At 35.5% G+C, this 25865-nt stretch overlaps 1 protein-coding gene across 1 annotated transcript in view; it reads right to left on the reverse strand.

Moving 5' to 3' along the window:
* Positions 1-25865, reverse strand: part of TUSC3 (tumor suppressor candidate 3) — a 99450-nt gene that overhangs the window by 30642 nt on the left and 42943 nt on the right. The gene's annotated exons all lie outside the window — the stretch shown is intronic.

The following is a 25865-nucleotide window of genomic DNA, read 5'->3' on the forward strand; positions in this document are numbered from 1 at the left end:
CTGAGAAGGGCACTGTGAATAGGCAAAAAAGACAGGACAAAGCTAAGTAAAAAAAAAAAAAAAATCCGGAAGTTAAACTGCTTACATGAATTTATGAAAAGCTGATATGCCATGAAGGAGATGGCAAACAAGTGAGATGTTTAAGATTTTAAGGGCTCTTAAGGGTTAAACTGCAAATTACTGGGCGGGGGGGAGGGGGGAGGGGAAGACACACATGGATTAGAATGGAAATAACTCTGTAAGAAACCATACAAAGAAGAATCATACTACATGATACTGATTAAGCAGGTGAAAGAATATCACAGTGAAATATAAACTACAGTGTTCTTTTTGTGCTTTGTATTTAGTGCTTTATATTGAAGGTGGTTCTGAAAAGAATTTATGAAACAATAAAACCAGAAATATTAATTGAACAGTAGGAATGAAAAAACCTGAGGAGGTCAAAGATGGTGTAGCAAGCCTCAGGACCATAAAAACCCACCCTAAAAACATTACACAAGATTAAAACATTCTTTGTACCTCACTAGGTACATTTCATTTGGTGACACTTAGCACTGGTCAACATGGGATTTCTACATACTGTATTGAACCATGGCATTACACTGAATAGTCTGCTGCAAAGTTGTGAATAAAAGTTGCAGACACAAAAACATAAGAGTGATCTGCTGTCTGGTAATGTGTAAAACAAAGTTAGTATTATTATTTTACCTGTGAAATGCTGTAATATGGGTGAAAAAGGAAAGCCTGGGAGGCTTTGAGAGACAACAATTTTCTCAGCAACTCTAAGTACACATATAGCATATGGGTTACTTCGTTATATGAGGAACTGCAAGAATAGGTTGATAATTTTCATGCACAAGGAAGAAAAATTTTACATCTTAAGACAAAAATAACCACCAAGGCAAAAGAAGAGTAAAGAGCTGAAGATTCCAGATGAAGATGAAAAACTGAACACGTTCAGGACTGTATGTTGTCTAGTAAATTAACACAGAAGAATTGTTCAAATTAAAATTAATGCACAAGAACAGCCTGACAAACCAATCAAAGATCTGGAAGCACTGTCAGACAGATCTGCATGCAAGTGGGCTTTTAACAATGTTCTGGTTATGAACCGTCGTGTCACTGGAACAGGCTGCCCAGAGGGGTTGTGGAGTCTCCTTCTCTGGAGATACTCAAAGCCTGGATGATGTCCTGTGTAACATGCTCTAGGTGAACCCGCTTTAGCAGGAGGGTTGGACTAGATGATCTCCTGAGGTCCCTTCCAACTCTTGCCATTCTGTGATTCTGTGATTTTTCAGGTGGCGTAAGTAGTTACAAATTTTAGCATTCAGATACTTAAATGCATCACAGATGACTGAATGCTTTGAGAATATCCAGAAACTTTTTCAACTTTGAGGCCATTAAATATTACTTTCCTCTTTTCTTGGCATCCAGAAAGATCCAAACTCCTAAACTTTTAAATATCTACATTACAGTTGAACTAATATAGTTTAATTTTTCTGTTAAAAGTGTGGGTTTTTTCCCTAATGTTTGTTCCAAGCCCAAACCTTTTGTACTCCATTGTGGTGCCTGTAGCAGCTAACTGAAAATTAATAACAAACAAAACCATCTAGTATAGGAACACCTATTGCATATATGGTGAACCTAGAGACGTGGTTCTGCAGCAAAGTGGCAGAAAAGAGCAGGGGCTTACAAAGTTAGCATAAAGTAAGGATGCAAAACACAGCCTTCACGTATGTGATGACAAAGAATTGATTGATTACTCATTTTGTTCCCAAAGTTTAGTCCCATTGTACATCAAATTGGATACTTTTGTCACAACAGAATTTCAAGAAAGCATGGCAAATCGGATTAAAATTTAAGACTTTTGCAACATACATAGTATTTTCTTAATACTTTCAGAGTACTTGCAGCCCACTGAAACTAAGCAGAAACTCCAAGTTTGCATTTTAGATGTGTGCTGGAGCGAAACTTATTCACTAGCTGAACCTGAATCAGGGTCTGACAGGCAGAACACTGCCTTAACCTGCTGTATTTCTCTGAATGTAATTAATTCACTAATGTACTGCTGACTGAGACAGGCAAGTTCTAGCATGGTCTTTCTTTTCTCTAAATGAATTACAGCAGAAGTCCAGTCAACAATTCCAAGAAACCTCAGTGGATTTGTCAGTTTTCAAAACTGATCTATACATGCAGGTTTGTCCTTAATTTAACAACAAGATTATGCAATCTTAAGACTGTTTCTCCACACATCCCACCACTTTAGTACAAAGGGTTGTTCTCAGTGTTGGAGGAGCAGTTGGCTTCATAATGAATTTTGCCCCTTTTTACCTCTCTGGAGTTTCAAGATTCCCTTTGGTTCTTATAGACTAGGAAATTTTTTTAACACCATAGGTAATTTCTCAAAGTATCTTTTATTGGGGGGCTGGGGAATGAAGTACAAAACCTCACAGTGACTTTGACCTAAGCAGATTTCCAGTCCCATGATATTCACAGATGAGCACAGTTTTCTTCTCTCTACCTAAAACAATTTGGGTGAAATGCCAATTCAAAAGAAGTCAATAAGCATTTTGCTATTGATTTCAACTGAGCCAATATGTCATTCTGATGGTTTATTGGTGATAGAATTTCAGAACATCAATATTTAGAAAGATGTATAGTATACAATAAGCCACATAATTGCATAGAACAAACTACAAAGTAAAACCATTTACTCTCCATTAAAAAATTTCAATCTAAGGTATTTATTTCTACAAAACATTTAGCTGCAGAAGACTAAACTGGCTGCTACAAGAAAAAAAGCAAGCTTTCAATATAAAAGAAAGGGTTCTGCAAATAACCTCAGAATCAAGAGATTCAGCAGGTAAACTGTCATCCACTTGTTTTTGGAGGTTAGAAATGCCTCTCTCACAAGTTCTTTCTAAAATGACCCGGCAAATAAAATATTTAGTGAACCAAAATATGGCTAACACCAAATGCTTGAATGAGAAAAACCATCTAGGGGACACTTCCTGACACCCTCACAGTAATGCTCCACATCCAGGCTAGTATCCCCTGTTTAGCATTTGAAGTTTGTCTGGGATCAGCTCTTTTCTCTGCCTCTTACCAGAATACTTTTTTTGGGTTTTTTTTGTCATGAGGAAACTAGTCCTTGCTTACTCCAAAAGACAACTAACAGATGAAGCACTGACTTTTACTGTAATATCTATCTCAAGAAGGAACTGTGATGGCTAGAAGCTACTGTATGTAATGTATGTGCTCACTCTTCTCAAAGATTATGAAGGGAAGAGGATTTGACCACACATCAAGACAAGAACAGACAGTCATAGTCCTCTAAGTACTACCTCTATTACCTCTCAACTTCTAGTAGGAGGTAAGTGTATCCCAGTTCAATCTGAGCATCTTTTACATGTCCTAGAACTCATTCAAGTAATAGGGAATGCAGCATCTGCCTTGATAAAAGACTCCAGAATCAAAGTTATTTTCAACACTAGGAATTACATTTTTCTCTCTCTGCCTAAGCAGTTTAAAAGCCCCCTACTAGTGAACATCTTTTCTGTTTTTAAGTATCTGTCTCCAGTGATCCATATTCTCTCAAAAGCTAATCTGAACAGCTGGCATGCATTGTGACTGCATGTATTAGCGGGACTATGTATTGCTCCCTACCAGCCCACATTTCATTTTCCCTTCCTCTTTAAATCTGGTTAACTTCGAAGGATGTGAATTAGTACATACACCATGTGAATGATGAGGGTATTCTGGTGTTACACAAAGACAGCTCTAGCACAACCGCACAGAAGACTCTCCAATCTTGCAACGTAACATTAAAAATCCACTACTTTCTTTTTAATGACCAGCTACCGAAAATCTTTATTCTTGTGACAATACTTCCAGTACTTCCACATCTCTTGAAGTACACACTCTTGAATAATTTGCAGTCAAATTTTCTCCTACTATTTTATTAAATGCTGTGGACAAAGGAAGAATAAGTTTGCACCTGATAGTTGTCTTTTCACTTACCCAAAGACAGATGATATTAATGACACTACAGTGTAATGTTTATGTCGAGGTTATGATCTAGAATGGTACCTTTAAATCTCTCCCTGAGACACTGCCTCCTAAGACATACTCCTGTTTTTTGGCAGACTACCTTGAAACTACCATCTTAAAGGCATTTTAATAGCTATAAATTTGTACAGTAGCTTTTTGAAAGCTATAAACTTTTAATATGTGCAATAACCTGCAGCAAAGACTTCCACAGCTCTGTAACATGTAGAAACATTTTATTTGAAAATGTCACCTTCAAATTTAATTTGAATAAATTGAAAATTATTCCCTTCGTGCTTCTCTCCATGTCAGTCATTATTTAATACACCTCACTCAGATTGTCCTGTTATCATTCCTTTCACCTTGAAAAGTGATGATTTACACCTATCAGTTCCTTATTCATTCATGAGAAGAACTTATTAGACCTCATTCTGTAACTTCTTCAAGCCTATTTGGTGACAAAACTCCATCAGTTCAGTAGACGATCAGCAGTAGCTCTCTCATTCCTGTTGATGCCTTCAAGGAACTTGAGCAGATACATGAGGCAAGACCTCTCTCTAGTGCCATGCTGCTCTCCCTGATGTGTCACATTTAATCACATACCTATTAGTTTGCCCAATACAGAAATCACACTTACTAGTTTTCTGTTCCCAGAATCTCAACAGCCTTGATGAAAAAACCTGCTCAGCTCACACAGTTTTATCTAAATCAGGGATTCGAGTTTCCCCTGCTCATATACATCTCCCCCACCATGCTCTCATTTCATGTATAACTACGAAGCTCCCTACAATCCACTGATGCACACACCAGTAGAAGCATCCCACACCCCCTATGTGCGAGTCCCTACTTACTACATCCTATACCATCAGCCTACCAGCTAGACACAGGCTGTGCCCAGTGGCTGAGGGAGAGGGGCCACCCTGCCAGGCCCCGGCACTGTCATACTGCCAGCGGGGTCACTTCCAGCAGTGAGAAACCCAGCTGCTACTGCTGCTCTGTTCTCCCTCCAGGGTACTTCCCCGTTGGTACAAATTCTCATTTTTTCCTTCCCACTTATTTTCAAACTGATTGCTTCTTTTATTTTAAAAGTCTCTTTGTAATTCCCTGGTTACTGTTTAATCCACCTGATGTTGCTACCCACTTTAACAAAGCATTAGGGAAAATACCTTCTCACTTAGTTTTGGTAGTCCACTCACGCATTATTCACACACATATTCCTATCTTTAAGAGTTGCTATCTAGAGCATTTTATTCAGTGTGGGCCTTGCAAGCACCCCCATACCTTCTTTAAAAACTGACATCACATTAACCACATTTCCAGTCTTCCAGTACCAACACTACTTCTCTATTTTAAATTCTTTTAATAACATAGAAAATTAATGTCTAGATTACTAGGAAACACTGGTCTCCTAAAAGACTTCCTTACTGATCTCTCCCTGTTAAAAACTTTTGAAGTAGTGAGCAAGATTTTAATCTATTAAATGTGTGCTTTGTCCATTCCATACAATGTAACTTAAAGAAGGGTAATGCAATACTTAAACTCTTGCAACAAGATTTACCTGGACTCACTACTCCTCTTGCTAACTTACAGCTGTGGTACCTTAAACCCTCTCATCCTCTGTCTCCCCTTTTTAAAGCTTACACTGTCCATTGCCTTTCATTGTAAATTAAACACTATTCCAAACACTATTCCATTCTTAGCTTGAAAGGCAATTTAATATAAATGAAGTACTCACTACATCTCTCTGATGCACTGCCTGTGTTCTTCAAACTGCTTCCAAAGACAACATGGTATCTTTAAGAATTAAGGATTTTATTTATATTTTATTAAGGAAAACCTATATGCTACAAATGGTAATTGCTAACACAAAAGCTTTTAGTGAATACAGGACAGACTCAGGAATGTTTTTGCCCTCCTACATAACTTCCCTTCAGCTTTTACTAGTTTTCAAGGAGGCCCAGGCCCGTCAAAAACAAGAAGTGGTTGTACACAGCCTAAGAAAACAAGCTGACTGGAATTTGTCGCTGGTTTTGTCATAAATCTTTGTTAAAGAAAGATCTGAAAGAGACACGTCATTGTTTTACCCAAGAGTAACTACATACTGTGCTGCCTATAGCTATGAGAACATTCCTTATGTTGTTTCCACATAAACAAAAAACCCAAAAAACCCCATCCCACCAAAAAAACCCGAGCCCTGGAACTAAGCTGATAGAACCCTTTGACTCTTATCAAGCTTTCCAGAACATGAGGGAAAAAAAATAATACTAGTAAACCAAAAAGCTTTAGACCTTGTAGCTACCAGGTGCAACTTTCATTCTTTATTAAGAAAATATACTTCAGTAATGGTTTTTATTACTTACATATATGGTAAACAGTTGCATATGTCTCAACACTGACTGTTTCCGTATTTTCAAAATATCTGGAAGTTCAGAATCAGCATTAAGCAGTAAGTTGCTGGAGTGTGTAAAGGGTGTGTTAAAAAGAATCAAAGAAAAACTAAATACACTGACACAAAATTATTCTGGACAGGAATTATAGTAATGAAGAAATACTATGTCAGCAGCAAGACTATAAAGATTAATTATGACTAAAGGATTGAAATAAAGGCACACTGAACCCCCCCAAAATATTACAGTTTAAGATGCAAAAGCAGTGGATAGAGAGCAAATAGTGGCCATAAAGCCATAAAAATATTGTAAAACATATCCTTATATAAGGCTACATAAATATACATGTACACACATACCTTTGCACATGCATGTTTTTATAGCTTTGTGTCATTAACGATTCTAAGAAATGCTTCACTTTAATGTGGATTTTTTTTTCACCCTCATATCCATTTCCTTTCACTCAGTTATATATTTCTTGAACTAGGGATACAGAACCTAAATTTGTGTTCCAAGCTAGTAGAAAAGTATCTTTAAAATCCACAAACAACTCTGGAAATCAAAAAATATAAATATCTAGACAGAAATCATAAGACATAAATACCTTATAGCAAGTTTTCAGGTAACTTCAGGTTTAACTCTGTTGTCATAGTTACAGTTTAACGATGAAAAATAAATTCCTATTCTTTTGGCCTCCTCTGTGCCAACTTCAGATAAACCCCACATAGAGGTGACTGGTTTACTACGTCCTTCAAAATAGGTAAGCTAAGCTGGTTAACAAAAAGCTAGGAACAACTTCAAATATGGATGCCAATTGTTTAGCTATCTTAAAAACTTCATAATTTTGTTTTTAAAAGTTAGTCTGTGGTATCATAAGTTAAAGTATTACCAGTGAACCTGTACTTTTGTTGGAGCATTTTGGATAAAGTTCCTTTACTTCCCTATGTATCTGAAACTTTGAAGACAGTCTTTAGCACACACTTAAGAAAAAAAAAATTACCTTCTACAGCAAAAAAGTTGAACTGAGCCACTACTATCTGAATTACTCTCCAGTAGACAACAGTCTTTAGACACTTTCTCAAAGACTGTACATTATCTTATACAAGCTAAATAACAGGAAGAAAAGTTTGATTATAAGTAAAGTTTTTCATAAGTCTTGCTTCTGAATTTTCATTTGTTTCAAGTGTTTCTTTACTTGCTTTTTACGTTTTGTATCCTTTTAGAACTAGAAAATCTACCAGCATTCAACCTGCTAAGGTATGCAGAGAAATATGGGGGGGAATGGTTTGAAGCTGCACCAGGGCAGGTTTAGGCTAGACATTAGGAAAAACTTCTTCACTGAAAGGGTTGTCAGGCTCTGGAATGGGCTGTCCAGAGAGGTGGTAGAGTCCTCATCCCTGGAGGTATTTAAATGAAGCATAGATGAGGTGCTTAGGGACATGGTTTAGTGGTGGGATGGCAGGGTTAGGTTAAAGGTTGGACTCTATGATCTCAAAGGTCTTTTCCAACCAAAGTGATTCTATGATGATTCTATGATGATTCTATGATGATTCTATGATGATTCTATGATGATTCTATGATGATTCTATGATGATTCTATGATGATTCTATGATGATTCTATGATGATTCTATGATGATTCTATGATGATTCTATGATGATTCTATGATGATTCTATGATGATTCTATGATGATTCTATGATGATTCTATGATGATTCTATGATGATTCTATGATGATTCTATCACAGAATCACAGAATCACAGAATCGTAAGGGTTGGAAGGGACCTCAGGAGATCATCTAGTCCAACCCCCCTGCTAGATTCTATGAAGATTCTATGAAGATTCTATGAAGATTCTATGAAGATTCTATGAAGATTCTATGAAGATTCTATGAAGATTCTATGAAGATTCTATGAAGATTCTATGAAGATTCTATGAAGATTCTATGAAGATTCTATGAAGATTCTATGAAGATTCTATGAAGATTCTATGAAGATTCTATGAAGATTCTATGAAGATTCTATGAAGATTCTATGAAGATTCTATGAAGATTCTATGAAGATTCTATGAAGATTCTATGAAGATTCTATGAAGATTCTATGAAGATTCTATGAAGATTCTATGAAGATTCTATGAAGATTCTATGAAGATTCTATGAAGATTCTATGAAGATTCTATGAAGATTCTATGAAGATTCTATGAAGATTCTATGAAGATTCTATGAAGATTCTATGAAGATTCTATGAAGATTCTATGAAGATTCTATGAAGATTCTATGAAGATTCTATGAAGATTCTATGAAGATTCTATGAAGATTCTATGAAGATTCTATGAAGATTCTATGAAGATTCTATGAAGATTCTATGAAGATTCTATGAAGATTCTATGAAGATTCTATGAAGATTCTATGAAGATTCTATGAAGATTCTATGAAGATTCTATGAAGATTCTATGAAGATTCTATGAAGATTCTATGAAGATTCTATGAAGATTCTATGAAGATTCTATGAAGATTCTATGAAGATTCTATGAAGATTCTATGAAGATTCTATGAAGATTCTATGAAGATTCTATGAAGATTCTATGAAGATTCTATGAAGATTCTATGAAGATTCTATGAAGATTCTATGAAGATTCTATGAAGATTCTATGAAATATGAGAGTATATATTTGAAAATAATACTGGTTTAGGCATTAGATTTTAACTTCTTTTCTAGTTTTATCTTTCCAGTTCAATGAATTACTCCATCAGCAACAGGAAAATTGAGACTGAATGCACTTAACCACTGTTTCAACCCTTATTGCTTTCCTGAAAAGATGCAGACTGGCAGGAGAAGAGAAGGCAACTAACAACAATAAAGTGGAAATGAGACAAAATTTAGTCCTCATTCTGCAAGATGAATACTGCAGCCTGACCTTTCATTTATTATAAAATATACATTATCAGCTATGTAGCTTGCTAAAATCACTAATACTCTGACACAGAAGTTTTCCACTGGCAGAGTTCTTTGCACAACATCCAAAGTTGGTATAAAGGCCACGGTATGAATTCATTTGGAGTCTTGTAGTCAAAAACATTGTGTTTGCTATCAGCTTCTTGAGTGATGCTAAGAGGGAAACACAGTCAACTTTATAAGATATGGGATACTGTTAACACCAAATGAAAATCTATATTCACTAATAATTCTGACAATCACAAAATATGGACTGTTTTTTGTGATACGAACAAAAAAAGGTCTAGCTTTCAGCAGAGCCACACTGTTGCCTACATAGAATTCTCCAGACACTTAGTGTATTTGATGACTGTTAGATTTTAATTGTCATGAAGACCTATTAGATATTAAAGGTTATTTTCATACACCTGAAATATTTGAGATTGCTGGTGAAACACTAAGCCCTGACACACTTGTCAATCTTTATTTGCTAACCTGTACGTTAGAAGATCAGGGATGATACTTTCACTCAAGTAAAACACAAATATTACTTCAGGATACCTAAATGCAGTAATGATTCATAACACTGCCTAAAACTGGTAGTGGAGATAACTCTTGTAGAAATGATCTTGAATAACTGAGTTAACTGACATACTGCTAACAATGACCTACAAGTCAGTGCAAATGAAAATAAAACCTTTATAGCTCTCTACAGTCCACTAGCAGTGGTTAAGCGCTTGATTGATTTCAGTATAAATATTACAAAATTTGAAGTAGGACACACATAAAAGTTTAGCACATTGTATTATGCAAGATTTGCATTAAGATTTTGCACAATAGCTAGCCCATAGAAAAAAATTACAATCTGTAAGAAATAAAAGTAACAAGCCCATGAACAGCAATTCAAACCAATGCAAACAGTCAGCAGTTAAAACACAGGGCTTGAATGCCTTATCGAAAAAGGCACAAAAATTCACACTACGGTAATCATAAATTGTTTGTAAGGGTATTTGTTTATTATACATTGTGCTAGCTTTTATTTTGTATATTTACATTCCGGTGCTAAACTTTGAACTTCCAACTGGCTGACAATTCAACACACATCCCAGAAATGCATATTTAATGTCAATTTCCTAAAAAGGAGGTTAAAAATGTGTTTGAAAATTACTTTTTTTTCCAGAAAACGCTTATAAAAATGTCTGAAGAGAGCAGAATGGAATTTCATACGGTATCAGGACTGACGGAAACATTCAGAATTTAGTTTAAAAGTCTGACATATTTATCATTATACTAATATCTAAACTGTATTAAAAACTGCATTTCAGTACATGCAATGAGAAATTGGCTACACTATAAAAACACTGATAATAGTGTTATCTCTTCTGTTCCAGCGAATATAACCTCAAAGAGGAAGCTTCCTCTATTGACAATTCAAAGCCTTCTTGAGTATTCACATTATGAGTCTGACACTTGCATGACTGATAAGAGACAAAGTCAGAAAAAGTTTGAAGGTTACTCTTTTGTCTCCCTTGAAACTGGTATTTTTAGTACCATCTAGCAACCCTTTTTCTCACAAACTCTCTGATGAGAAATGTACTATTTTTGGGTAGATCTTAAAATGCAACTTCTGTATGTTTGAAAGCGTTCTACTTTTTTTTTAGCTTGCCAAATTAAAATAAAATCATCAGCAGTAATAGAACTGACCTTTAAAATGAGAAGAGGAAGCATTGCAATTAGGAAATATATCTATGCACACCAAGGTATTTGTGATTTCTGTTCAAAAATTGAGCTTTTTAAAATTATTTATGTCTAGGATCTAAATATCAACTTGAGTATTTGTACTAAAATTTCAAAACAGTTGTATAAGATTATAAAAATAAAGGACTGAATATTGCGTGTGAAAGCCATAAATAAGAGGATATTAAAATATTTCTATAGTATGACCTGTTAAATACAGGAAAATTACATTCATACTGTATTAAGAAAGGAATTTATTCTCACAGCATATTAAAAATAAATATATGATAAAAGGTGCCAGGATTCACATACTGTACTACTTAAAAATATGACAGAAAATCCACATTGAAAAGCTTTTTAGGTACAAAGGACATATATTTTAAAATTCTTATTATCACACATTAATAACACTTCGGTATTAAGTTCCTTTTCTCAGCTGAGAACATCTTGATTTGATAATTAAACAAAAAATATATCAACCTTATCTCTACAAGACCTAAAGTAAGTCAAGATGTAAAGTTGAAGAATGCATTAAAATTTTTGTGAATGAGTTACCTATTAATTACATACAGTCCCTCCCTATAACACATTATTTAGAATCTCTTCTGAACACCAGAATTGTTTTACAAATTTTGAATGAAAAAAAGCAGTTTACCCTTTTGTAGTCATATTTTCTAAACATTCATTCAAAGAAGCATTTTCACTGTCAATAGAAAATCGCAAGATTCAAGAAGAAAGATCTTCAATTTAAGTAGACTCCAGAAAATATATTTTCTTATCTGACATACAGTCTAGCAAAGCCTTAAGAGTATAAAAGCAAAGCAGGCAGCAAAGCATACAAGTCAGTATTCTGAGGAGCCTACTGAGGTTCAGTCTTTTCAAGAAATAAAGAAAAGACCAGAACAGAGCTACTAAGATAAAAGCAGACGTGACCCAAAGCTCTATCTAGCTTTCATTCATATATGTATATATTAACAGGAAATAGGTATACATTCATTTGACAATCCATTACCAGAATATATCTGGGAAAACGTAAGACATACCTTCTCCTAGGAACAAGGATATTAGATACAAATCTGCAACTGAAATGTCTTCATGGAAGCAGAGCCTCCTGCTCAACATCACCGTTCATACTGGAACAAATTTCAAGATTTGACTGGAAGTATACCACCATTACTGATGCAAAGATGCTTATGTTGAGCTGCTGAGGATGCAGAGGTGATGTTTATATTAGCAAGTAGTGTATATTAATTCTCCAAACCCTACGTGCACACTATACAGATCTCAAGTGGTTCTACTTCATACTAGTTCCTCTTTGGCCCAATAGACTGAAGAAACCACAGTAGCAGCTGGGCATGTACTGGCTGAATGCTTGGAATCCACCCTCTAGGCTTCATTTCATCCAAAAGGATCATATTCCATGTGCCCTGCGTAATGTGAACCAAAGTATAAAATGTGGGAATGAAGGTGGCATGGGCTTCAAAAGAGAACTCCTTAACTGAACTAAGCACTAGTACAGGTGAACTCACAGAAAAATGGGAATGAAAAGATAAGCTGAGCTTCAGAGGAATGTTTCAGGCTTTGGAAGAGGAGAACAAGGTCAAGAGATAACTCAGACCCCACTCACAGAGAAGGACATTACAAAGTTGAACAACTGAAAGGCATTCAGAAAAAGAACTCGAGGTAGATTGGAGACTAATTTTCTAAATAAAATTGGAACATACTACTAACAGCAGGCCTCGATGACTGGTAACTGACAACTGGCAGATTCGATCTTCAGTCACCCACTGGTTCAACAAAAAGCAATATTTTAAGCACATTTTTCATAGAAAAAAGGGCATTGTAAAGACACAGGAAGTATAACAATTTCAGATAAAATGACCTGAGTTGATTCAGTAAATTAAACTGGAAGATTAATAGTGGCACATTTAAAACTTTCAATTTAGGATTTTTACATTTCAAAAAAAGTTCAACTGAAATGCAGAATCAATGAAATCATCTACACTAGAAAAAGTTGGTGAATCGAATGAGTCAGAGACTAACAGTTTAAGTTTCTTAAGCTATCTTGAATCTGTGTCCCACACATCCGATAAATAAATAAATAAATTAGTGACCTTTCAGGGAAGGATTCCAGACCTAACTGATTAATAATCCCAAATGGAATACAATGAATAACCAGAGTTTAGAAAGAATGGAAAGAGACTGACTAGCAAATACATTTCCCTCTTAAAAGGTCAAGATGCTTAGTGATAAAATGAAAGTTGTCAGGAGGTAAGCTGAGGTGGCCCTGAAAATGAAATGAAAACAGCTCATCTTTCAGCCATTAAAACAGAGAACAAGCAAAGAAGTTAATATGCAGTAGAGGCTGGTAATGACCCAATTTCTGAATTCTGTTTTCAGCAATGCTTATGATGAATAAAAGGGTTACAAGTGTCCACAGCTGACAGAATGCATCTACATCACATAAAAAGTTGAAGGAAAACTCAAAAAGCAGAATTCCAAAACTAGTACATAAATCTTAAAGCCTAGTAACAATTTCATTTTTTTATTCTAGCCCAGTCTATCTGAGCTTGTTAGCGTAAATCTATAGAACAGCATGCATAGAAACTACACACATTCTGGAAGGAAGGAATTACATTTCAATAACATGAAATGCTTCTGAAATAATTTGGAAATAAAGAACAATTAAACATATGAAGGAACATGATAAATGAGATTAAATACAGCACACTTATTCCAAAGAGATAGGTACCAGATTCATCAGGCACAATCTCCTTCTTAAGGTGATTAATCCTCTTGACAAAGAAAATGTGCTACTATTTATCTGGACTTTGGCAATTCATTCCGTTACATGTAAAGCTGGAGAAAAATGGGTTTGGAACAAACACTATACGCAGGTTGAATAACTGGCTCAAAAGGAGACAGAATAGCCTGTTTAAAAACACATAAAGGAACTCTAGATCTTGGGACTAATTTATTAAGTTTCAAGCTGATGACTTGAGTGTAAAAATAGGTACTAATGAATTCAGCTAATGCCAGAAAGGAATGGAGGAAAAAACCACCACTACATTACACAGAAAGAAATGAAGGTTATACGCTTCAAAAGCCAGAAGGATTCCCACAAATTATGTTCTTGTTACCTAAAAGGAACTCAGCTAAAAAAAAAGTATCCACTATAAGTACAGGCTGAATATGATTCATTAAAGTGATCTGCCTATTAAAAAAAATAAGTCAAAATCAAGGTACAAAGTATTGCACCTGCAATCCACCCAACAATTAAAACAGATTCATTTGAATACAAATGTACAACAGTACTGCAAAAAAAAGTCTGGGAGCAGAATCTTCATTAAAGTCAAAGATTTTGATACAATGCATTTGCCCGTGACTGGATGATGTCCAAGGGCCCTCCCACTACTGTGTACGTGGGCACTATGAATTAAGCATTACAGTTACTTGCTGGATCAGAGCTATATGAAACAGTGTAGATGGTCAAACGCAAAAAAAAAAAAATACATTAAGGGGCAAAGGAGTAGGAAAAAAAACTCAAAGCAGTACTATGTATTTGGACTGAACTTATTAGCTCAGTAGTATACTTATGTTAATAACCCAACCTTACAGTATTCTTTAACTCTCAAAGGGAATAAGTTCCACAGCAAAGAGGCTCATTTTAAAGACATTAAATATATCAGCAGCAGATGTGTACTGGTCACCTAAACCAGTAAAATCCAGGAGTTTGACGGGATTTGTTTCTGGGTTTTGTGTTTTTTTTTTTCCCCAGTTGTCCTTTTGTTTTTCAAATTGCTGTTGTGTGTTTACTATTTTAGATGTGCTGTCTATTTTCAGGATTCATTCTACCCCATGATACCTTCCAAAAAAGATGGCAGATATATGTTTTTCAATTTATACAGAAAATAATTCTCTGAGTACAGTGGTTTGAATGTCTCTCCAATCTGCTTCTTCTAGAATTTTTTCCTCAGCTTTAAAGAGGCTTGTTTGGAGAGGTTTCAACTGTTTTTCCTTCAGTAAATTAAGCTTTCCAATATTTTACTAGGGTTAGAAAAACAGGAAATTAAACAAACAGGAGAAAAAAAAGCCAGAAGAAATACAGATTGAAGTCTGTGTACTGTTCTGACTTTTCCAGTTACTCAAGGTTTGCAAAATATTTGTAGGCCTGAATTTAATATAGTGTTTCTAAAGGATAAGAGGAATACAGTGGAAGGATCACAGCAGCAAACACACTATGATCCCTCTGTGAGCACTACCTCAAGAGGCATATGCATTCACATCATGTCCTTGTGGTTCTGTATTTTCCAGAGATAATTAATAATAATGCAAGTGATCAATTATTGGGATATTAGATGACTAACAGCATAAATTTAATTCAATTTGGTTCTTAAATTGATTCCTAAAATCCATTTTTAAACTGTGCAGCTGATCCGATGCTTGCATTATTTCCATTTATTGTAGCATACTACTATAGTTAAATGCACATTCAGATGGTGAAGTACCCAACATTGACAAAACTCTCTCCAATTCTTTACAGTGCCACACGAAATGGCTGTGAGTCCTACTATGCCCAAATATTTCTGCACATTTCCAGAGCTCAATTTTAAAATTTTGTTTCTTACACACAAAGCATTTTAATGGCAGTATACCTACTTGTGTTGTGAAGACAATCTACGTCTTTTTTTCCCCATTTCCAGCATTAATAATATCTTAAATGACAGCACTGGACAAGATTAGATGGTGTTTATTCATTCATTATAACTTTCATTGAAGTGTTGCCTGTTTATAGGCAAATAAAAAAAACAATAATTGAAAAAACAGTTTTCAGTTTAGTTCTAGGACTCTGGTATTTAGCCACAGAGAAGACTATGGAACAATTCCTTCTATTATCGGACAGGGATTACTCAGTCTGATTAATATGAACTACAGAAATATGGATATGCAAAAAGCACATGAACAGGTTTTTTTTGTTTGGAATGGTTTTTAGAACAGTAATTATAAAAAAAAACCAAATACAGACCAAATTCTTCCTTCATTCCATTGACCCATATTAGAAGTGTGAAGGTCTGGTAAATGCAGACAGCTTCCCTCTCTTAAAGATAATGCTATTCTCTCTTCATGTAGAGCATTCTGCTATGCTAAATGACCTCAGGACCTGTGAATATGAAGGAGGTTATTTCATGTTTTTGTTTATTGCTCAAAACCTTGATCTGCAAGACCTTCAGTAAAAAACTCCTTTTAATTTGCACTATACCTAAGAGTAAAGCACTCTGGCCTTTAACAGCTTTCATAGAAATATTAATGACAGACTTTCAAAGGGAACAGTGAAAAATGCCTCCTCTTTTCAGTACAAATGTGTACAAAAGAACTACAGTCTATTTCTAATAAATGTGAAAGTTTAATTCCGTAAGTACTGAATACTAAGAAAATGTGATGTATATTAAATCTGCTACTCAATCCGCTTCTGGGCATTGTATTAGCTTGATGCAAGATGCCTTTAAAACATTTAAAGAGCAGATCAATCTCAGCTGTGTTATGCAGAAGTAAACTCTTCTAAGAAGGGCCCTAGACCAACTTTTCTAACCAATACATGTAGCAGTTCTGCAGTGCCTTTTTAAGTGGCAGATAGGAGTGTGCTTGTCTAAAGGGCAGTGCAAAATGAAAACAATTCCTTGTTCTAAAGCCTGTGTAAAGCCCAATCCGTTTGTGAACTTGTTTCTCAACAATGTGAACATGAAGAGAGTTTGAATCCTGACCAGCAATCAGGATAGAAGTTAAATTCTCTCCTCCTCATCCTCCAAGGAAGATGGACAGAGCAGCTGGAAAACAGCAATTCCCTTTCAAACATTTTTGGTGACTTTTTTGATAAAGATAACCCACCACTTACATAACCACAGCAAAACAACTGACTTAGCAATGCCTGCTTCTACATATAAGCATTGATAATGTAACAGCCATGTAAGCTATCCTGTGAACAAGACCTAATTAGAACTGATATAAAAATAACTAAATAAATAGGACTTTTCACCAGGATCCTAAATTATATGACTACAGTTCACATATTAGAGTGTATTCTAGAGAATCTCAATAGTTTAGGTTGAATTTGTCCTTTGGACATAACAGAACAGCAGAAAGCTTTAATATTAATAACATGTGTTGTATGGCATTTTTGACAACATAAGCATTATAGATTCCATGAATATATTCTTCTAATGATTTCGAAATAGCTTTTATATTTTCAAGATATATGGCAATGAAGAGTATTGAGAAGATGAAAGTATATACATACATTCCAATTCTTTTATACTTACAACTGTTGTAATAAACAGAAATACAATACCAACCAATGAACATTAGATAAATAAACTGTATAAATTAGTCTGAGAAATGCAAAAAAAAAAAATAAATCAGGAAACAAGGTCCTTAATTTATTTAAAAGATTCTCATTGTTTGCTCTAAAGCTCGACCAAATTTTGCTTCTGCTATTAAAGCACAACTGGGCAGAAAGAAAAATGAATATATACGTGTTCCCTGGATTTGATTTTCAAAGGTGCTTTCAATAGGTCTACTCTTACAAAAATCAGCAGTAATTTTACCACTGACCTGGGAGCGAGGGGGAACGGGGACAGACGGACACAAACATGTTTAACTCGGTAGTCAACCCTTGCCTTTACCAGAGCACCTACTCTCACATTCTGCTCATATGTATAACTTTCCCAAGTACCACTTTATTCTATTTTAATTGTAGCATAGGAAAAGGTTTTGCCTATCTGAGCACACTACCTGAAGCCAAAACTGGTTCCCAGCTACCTGGGTTGAGACTCTGTTGAATTCTTATGTAACTATGCTGCTAGGCTGTGGGGAAAAAAACACCCCCACAAAACCAAAATAGGACACTTCTAAGTCTCAAAATGAAAGGTACAAAGAACAGTAGTGGTGGCACCATTAACCTAGTGAATGTTCATAATGCTTAAAAAAATATGTAAGGAAAATAATGAAAACAGGTCTGTGTGCCCATCCCTCACTATATTATCTACAAGATCTGGGTGTCAACATATATATAAAAAAAACAAACAAGAAATTAATATGAATGATTCAAAAACCAGAACATACACACACACACCCCCGATGCCATTTAATGTCCAGGAGCTCTAAGAAATATTTGATATCTAGAAAGTGGGAAGCATAGTAATACCCTATTGCTTTTTAGAGGCTCAGAAGAATAATCTGCATGTACAATAATTTTTTTTAGTTTACCTTTTAATTTAGTCCTTATGTCTTCTATTGTTCCATCCTTCAGGAACAGTCAGTAAATATGAAAGGTTAGCCAAACAAAGAAATGAATGTTGGCACTAGAGCTAGACACAAAAAAAAAGTATATTTTTTGTTTCCGTGAAAACATACAAAAAGCATTTTATATTTATGAAAATATCAAGTAGCAAATAACTGCTGCCTTGCAGATTTAAAAAAAAGTATCAGAAGTTCTTTATGTTCGATAAAAAATAGCCACTGTAAAAAAGAACCACCACAATAAAAAGGTATCTCTCTGAACCAGAGATGAATTCACCAGGGTGAATTAGTCCATGAAGGACTGTCTGAAGCATGCTGCTTCATTTACTTCAACACACTCAAATGCATGTTCCTTCTCTTGACATTGTTCACGGGCATAAAAGAAATCTAATCTGTTACATTGAAATGACAGCATTAGAGCTTACCGGCAAAACTATATGGAGAGGCAAGAGCTCTCCAATGGAAAAATGTACCAGGTCTATAACTCTAGAAGGCTCTGCAGGATAGAAAGTATTTTGATACTTGCTTAGTAATTAACAAGGCAATTCCCAATTGCTGAAATTTTACTTTAGCAAAAGGAACATCTGAACCCTGGTATTGTAAATTATCTTTCTGCAGGGAAGAGGAAAGATTCACAAAATAAGCCACCTAAAGCAGTGAAAGACTATGTTGTACAATAGGGAAAATACGGCAGAGTTCTTTCTTCTCCTTTCCCCACTCTCTACAAACTGTTGAAAACTTGCAAGATTTTTAGAAGAAAACAGATATGCTTAAGCTGTTTAATAGCTACAGGAAGAACGTCTGCACAGCTCTATTCAGAGAACAGAATCTATACAGAGAAAAATATCTCTGACTACTCCAGGCTTAATGTTGTCTTGTTTCCAGTGTGAATACTGTAGAGGTATCATAACAGGGCTAGTGCCACTTAAGCAAAGGTACGCTGTCAGGAGCTCTGAAAAGGTGTACTGCTGGGCTAGGTCTAATTTTATTAAATTCAGTGTTAAATTCTAATTAAGAACTCAGCTAAATCAGCTTTTACTGAAGAGAAGGATAAAATTCACCTTGACTGTTCCTGAGGGAAATAAATATAAAGAAAAGAAATTAAAAGGTAAAATTAAAAGAAACAAACACTGGAACAGGTTGGGAAGTCTCTAACCACGGAGATATTCAAATTTGCTTAGCAAAGTCCCGAGCAACCTGAGCTGCTTTGCGCAAGCAGCTCGACTAGATGATATTCAGAGGTACCTTCCAATGAAAATTATTTTATTAGAGAAGGCTCTTACCTTTTAACATCTACACAACCTTCTATGACTTCTATGATTTCCTTCTATAACCAGATTACCTGGCTGGTGGATGAGTGAAAGGCTGTGGATATCGTCTACCTGGACTTCAGCAAGGCTTTTGACACAGTTTCCCACAACATTCTCCTAGAGAAGATGGCAGCTCATGGCTTAGGCATACTCTTTGCTGGGTAAAAAGCTGGCTGGATGGCCAAGCCCAGAGAGTTGTTGCCAACGGAGTTAATGCCAGTTGGCAGCTGGTCACAAGCGGTGTTCCCCAGGGCTCAGTTCTGGGGTCAGTTTTGTTTAACATCTTTATCAATGACCTGGACAAGGGGATTGAGTGTACCCTCAGTAAGTTTGCAGATGACACCAAACTGAATGGGAGTGTCTATCTGCTTGAAGGTAGGAAGGCTCTGCAGAGGGATCTGGATAGGCTGGATCAATGGGCCAAGGCCAACTGTATGAAGTTCAACAAGGCCAAGTGCCGGGTCCTGCACTTGGGTCACAACAACCCTGTGCAATGCTACAGGCCTGGGGAAGAGTGGCTGGAAAGCTGCCTGGCAGAAAAAGACCTGGGGGGACTGGTTGACAGTCGACTGAATATGAGCCAGCAGTGTGCCCAGGTGGCCAAGAAGGCCAATGGCATCCTCACTTGTATCAGGAATAGCGTGACCAGTAGGAGTAGGGAAGTGATAGTGCCCCTGTACTTGGCACTGCTGAGGCCACACCTCGAATACTGTGTTCAGTTTTGGGCCCCTCACTACAAGAAAGATGTTGCATTGCTGGAAGATGTCCAGAGGAGGGTCTCTTCTCCCAGGTAACAGGCAATAGGATGAGGGGAAATGGCCTCACGTTGCGCCAGGGCAGGTTTAGGTTAGACAGCAGGAAAAATTTTTTCAATGAAAGGGTTGTCAAGCATTGGAACGGACTGCCCAGGGAAGTGGTTGAGTTCCCATCCCTGGAGGTATTGAAAAAGATGGGTAGACGAGGTGCTTAGGACATGGTTTAGTGGTGGGGTGGCACGGTTAGGTTAACGGTTGGACTTGATGATCTTAAAGGTCTTTTCCAACCTACACGATTCTATGATTCTGTGAAGCAATAAAGTCCAGGATGACAGAAAAACTAGATTCCCACATGGCACTCAAGCTGCGTTTAAGAAAATGGCTCTTATTCCAGTAGTAACAGAACAACATGAACAGGTTTTCCCTTGTGTTGTTCTGTTTTTCTGCCTGAAAAAATAAAGTGTATTTTTCTGTATTGCATCATCATTCTATGTTCAGATACTTCATAACTTCACATATTCGAGGTCTCTCTGACTTTTCACATAAAAAGAGCTGTTCTGTACAAAACAGTTCTTTCAAATGAAACTAAATCGCTTCTAGGAGCCCATCTACACTTAGCAGAAGGTGGGGGGGGGAGGGGGAGTGTTTGTTACTTGAAAGTGGTATCAGTCAATTACAATTGGATTTCTGTTGTTACAAGCAGCAATTAAAATCTAGCACTTTTTTATTTTATTGGATTTTATCAAGACAGACTACTTGCTGCCTGATAACTTGTCTAAAATCAAGTTTTACTTGATGGGAACATGTTCCATCTTTTCTCAGCCAAAACTACAGTACTTGCAATACAATGGTATTATCTGAGCTTTTACAGCATGTATGCTTCAAGAATTGACCATTTTAAGAATTTAGAGGTTCCAATTCCTCATCTGAGCAACCCTTCTGTCATGACCATTCTCCTACCTTCTTTTCTTCCCACAATAAAACAGAATACAAAATATTGTGTAAGATTTCCCTTTTCTAATATCAAGGTAGAAACGTGTTATACAGAAAGTTATTGGAATGCCAGCTACGATCACCCTTGCAATCCCAAAAATTAGGACAGATGTCTTCTACAGGTTAATAGTTTTCCCAACACTAGTTTAGGTATGAAGTTGCCCATTTGTTAATGTACTGGTCTGTTAACAGAATTAAGATTATTTTATACTAGTTCTTATACTGTTGATTGTTAAGGTTTTTTATTAAATCAAGATGGAATTTTAATTTAAAGGCTTGAGAAACCCTTTACTAATTGCAGCTTCTGAGTAGACTCACCGCTTTGATGACCACAGGAAAGCCGTTTCACTGAATACACTCATAACATAAATAATCTACTTGTCATTTCTATCTAGCATATTAACATAAATAATTGGCTATTCAATTAAAATATTAAGAAGTATTTTCAATAGCACTATGGTTGTGATTACTGTTGACAGATGCAACAAAATATTGCTGTGGTACTACTGATGCCAATCTGTATATCTTATGTTAGACACTGATATAATAACCTGTATGAACTTTTTTTTTACCCAACAGCACGATGAATATATATAACAGAGCAAAGTGGCTTTTTTATGTATTGAAACTGCTACCAAGTAATCTAGCCCCTTTCAGAAAAGTTGGGCATTAAATACAATCTCGGTGAACTGCACTTCAAACATGTTTCCAGATACATTGTCCTTTTGCCTTCGATCTATTTACTGTGACTTACTGGGCTTGAAAGGGAGAGTCATTGTTTAAAACTGTTCCAAGAAAGTTCTATTTATTTTAATTAGACTCATATGAAAAAGCCATGTCAGAAAACATAGAAGAATATACTTTAATAAATGACATTTTGTCCTGCTTAGCAGCAGAGGACGAATCTGAATGAAGAATCTCTATATTCTAAGCCTAAAATTTTCAGAGTACCGTAATTTTGCATTGACAGATGCAAAAATGAATAATAGCAGTCAAGCATATTTTTAACTTTAGAAACATACAGATTACCAAAAACCCGTATCAGCTAAACCATTTGAAAAGTGGTACTTTAGAGACTGTTCTTGAATAAAGATCAGTGGTTATAAAACTGTGAAAGGTAAGCAGGAAAAAAGAAAGGCTGAATAAACTCCACAATTGATCAAATATTTATATTTGATCTGATATTGCAAGGTGTTCTATCTAAAAGAGCTGCTAAACAGATATAAATTGGTTCCTAAGGGCATAATTTGTGTTATGCTTAAGCAATTTTAACATGCCTTTAAAATATAAGATGTGTAAAAAAAATCCAGTTAATGTAGTAGCAAATAATATTATCCATTTCACAAAGCATCAGCTTATGTAAGAGGATCATCTAATATCTGACAATAAAAATATCTTATTTTCCTCTTCACACAGAAACTTTTCCAACTTCTAATAATTTCTTCTGTGGGAAGGAAAGAAAATTATGAGCTTTAAAAATTATCTTAATTCAGTATTTTATATCCAGCTTGTCCTTTGCCTTGTTCTCATTTATAGCAAACTTTAACCATTTTAAAGATGGAGTCTTGAGCATACTGCACAATGAAAATTGTAGAATATGTGCCCAAATCAAAAAAATGGCTGCTAATCCCTGGATAGTCATACATAAATGCTTTCGTAGCCATTGCTGCTATTTGACTAAAAGCGGATGAAAATCTAATGAGAATTCTTTGCTACTAGGTCAATTAAACAGCAGCAGAACTACCTCTGTGGGAGGCTCAAAAATATGTAATTGTTTTCTCCAGCTCTCTACTTGTCTCACCACCAGTTCTGTGCAGATCAAGCTCTGAATAAAAATCAGAACTCTCCCAAGACTTAGATATGGACACCAATAGGACGTTTAGTATTCATTCTCAACTCCAGTAAAATTAGTACATATTTTAGTGTCATGCAGTCAAGAAGGGCCTAATCCTAGCAAAATTACTAGGCAGAAGACGAAGAACTCGAAAAACATAACAGAGATAAAGAAAGTGTCAAGAGAGAAGACTAGCACCAGTTTTTTCAACCTAAGCCAGAACTGAAATATCAACAGTACTGTGTGATTCAGCTTTCTAAATACTAGTAAGTAATGTTATTTAAGCAAAGCAAACAAACATCTTTTCAACTTTTGAAAAAATAGAAATTTAAGGAAAAGAAATGAAGCCTCATCTAAAGTATGATAAGAACAAAGCAAATAGTAGGACATATCTGAGGCAAGGAACAGTTTATGAAGACAGAATATTACCACTTTCAAAGTCTGGTGGCATATCATGCTCTACAGCTCATACAGAACAGAACCACTAACTCCTATTAAGTAAGAAACGCTAAGAATTAGTAAATTTGAACCTAACAATAAAACAATTAAGCTTGGTGAGTTGTTCTTTGTCTCCTCTTAAAAACAGAATTTTACATGGTAAGACTGTTAATGTTTCCGAGTGTTAAGTGCAGGTAATTGTACAAAATGAGCGTGGAAATTTGGAAATGGTACTAAACCCTAGACATTGAAAGAAAGTGATGAGTTAAATTTCATCCAGATGTAAAGACAGCAGTTGTTAATGCAGAACAGTGTTACAGTAAATTATCATGGTTGAATAAATCTCACAAGACTGTTAGATAAGCACTTTTATGACTTCAATTTCACAGGAACATAGATAAGTGTTAGAAAAATGAAGCGGGAAAAGTGTTCAATAATGTTATTTGGAAAAAAAAAAAGCAGTGTAAAATAGGTAAAGGTTTACAGAATACTTATTAAGCTTTTAACACTGGTAGAAACCAGAGCTCCAAGTCACAACTATAGTGGTCAGTGATACCTTAAATAAATCAGGAACTTGGTGATCCTGCATCTATACTTTTTTTAATTCTTAGGACCTGACTGTTTTTACTTACTGACACAGACGTGACTCCAAGGAGGTGAAAATACTGACACACATGAACAAGGACAGACAGATGAATCAGAGGCATAAAACTTACCTGAACTTGTATAATGGAGCAAAACCAGAACAGATGGTATGTGCATTGACTAATACAGTAGGTTAGTAACTAGAACTTAAAACCGTCACTACCATTATATTCATTATTTATTTGTGTATGTTAACACTGCCAAACTAGTAATTTTTCAGACACTCGGACAGGATATGAGGAGTTCACACTCTGAAAACTGAGACAAGATGTCACAAATTCAGGAACAATTAAAGGGATATTTTTAAATCATTTAATGTAGCCTATAATTCAGAAACAGGTATTTAAGAAGAGCAATGTGTGTAAAACTGATATGGTAAAAACTAATTTGTCACGAATGGTGCTTTTTCTGTGCAGTATTTCTCCTTTCTGTCACTCTATGGGAAAGCACCATAAATTTAATACTGCAAGGCAGTAATGAAAAACTCTAAATTTTTATAAACACAGTGTTTTACAGAGATTATTTTATGACATTATCAGTTCTACTTCTGTATAATGAAGTTGACAGATGGAATTGTGTTATTTTATGACATCAATATGCTGCTACATTCCTAACACAAAGCAAATCAGTAATCAAGTTCAAACCATTTTTTTTGCTACTTCAATTAAGACATGATACAAAGAGAACTTCAAATAAATTATTGTTTTAAGACATAAGCCAGTCTCCTTTAACCAGTGATGGTCAAAGGTGAAAATACCTTGACAGGCCACTAGTCATAAAAAGCTTCCTGACCACTAAATTCATGGCAAGTTTCGTAGATTCCATCCCAACAACTTGCTTGAAAAGCAGTAAATAACAAAGAGTGGTAGAAACTAGCCAAGGTCCTCTTTACCTTTGCAGTAGGCAAAGAGAGTTTCTCCTTCTGAACTCTGATGAACATTGGCTAATTTGTGAGCAGGAAGAAGCAAGAGAATTCCTTCAAAGATAGCAATAGCAGGATATAACAGTAATTTTGGCAGTAATCAGCTAGTAGTAAGTTCTTAGTAAAGCTGATGAATTTAAATTGAAGGAGTACAGATATACAGGAAAAAGCATTCTGTAAAGTTCAGTGGAAGAGTTACAAGTATGATGGAAAAAAGCACATGAAAAATACAAAGCACGTGAAAATATTTGCCATCCTCTTTTCTAACTAGAAAGCTCAAGAAAGAGGAAGACAAGAGGTTACAAACCTCAAAGATTTGTATAAATGAAGCCTGAAAAGAAGAAAAAGAGATGAACTTGCTTTTTACCTTGTGAAGGAGCACGTTTCTACAAAAAGATGCAATATCCATTTATCTTTGGACAGCGGGAATTATGTGTTATGGAACATTTTATAACACATTCACTACAGCCTGATAAAGAGAATTTTGAAAAACACGGCCACTCATTTCATTGCTTAAATCAAAGATGGTGGAACCTTCTAAACATCTGAAATTCCAAAACAGACCCT

The sequence above is a fragment of the Egretta garzetta genome, unplaced genomic scaffold, assembly GCF_000687185.1.
Source record: "Egretta garzetta isolate BGI_Z169 unplaced genomic scaffold, ASM68718v1 scaffold46, whole genome shotgun sequence".
NCBI lineage: Eukaryota > Metazoa > Chordata > Aves > Pelecaniformes > Ardeidae > Egretta > Egretta garzetta.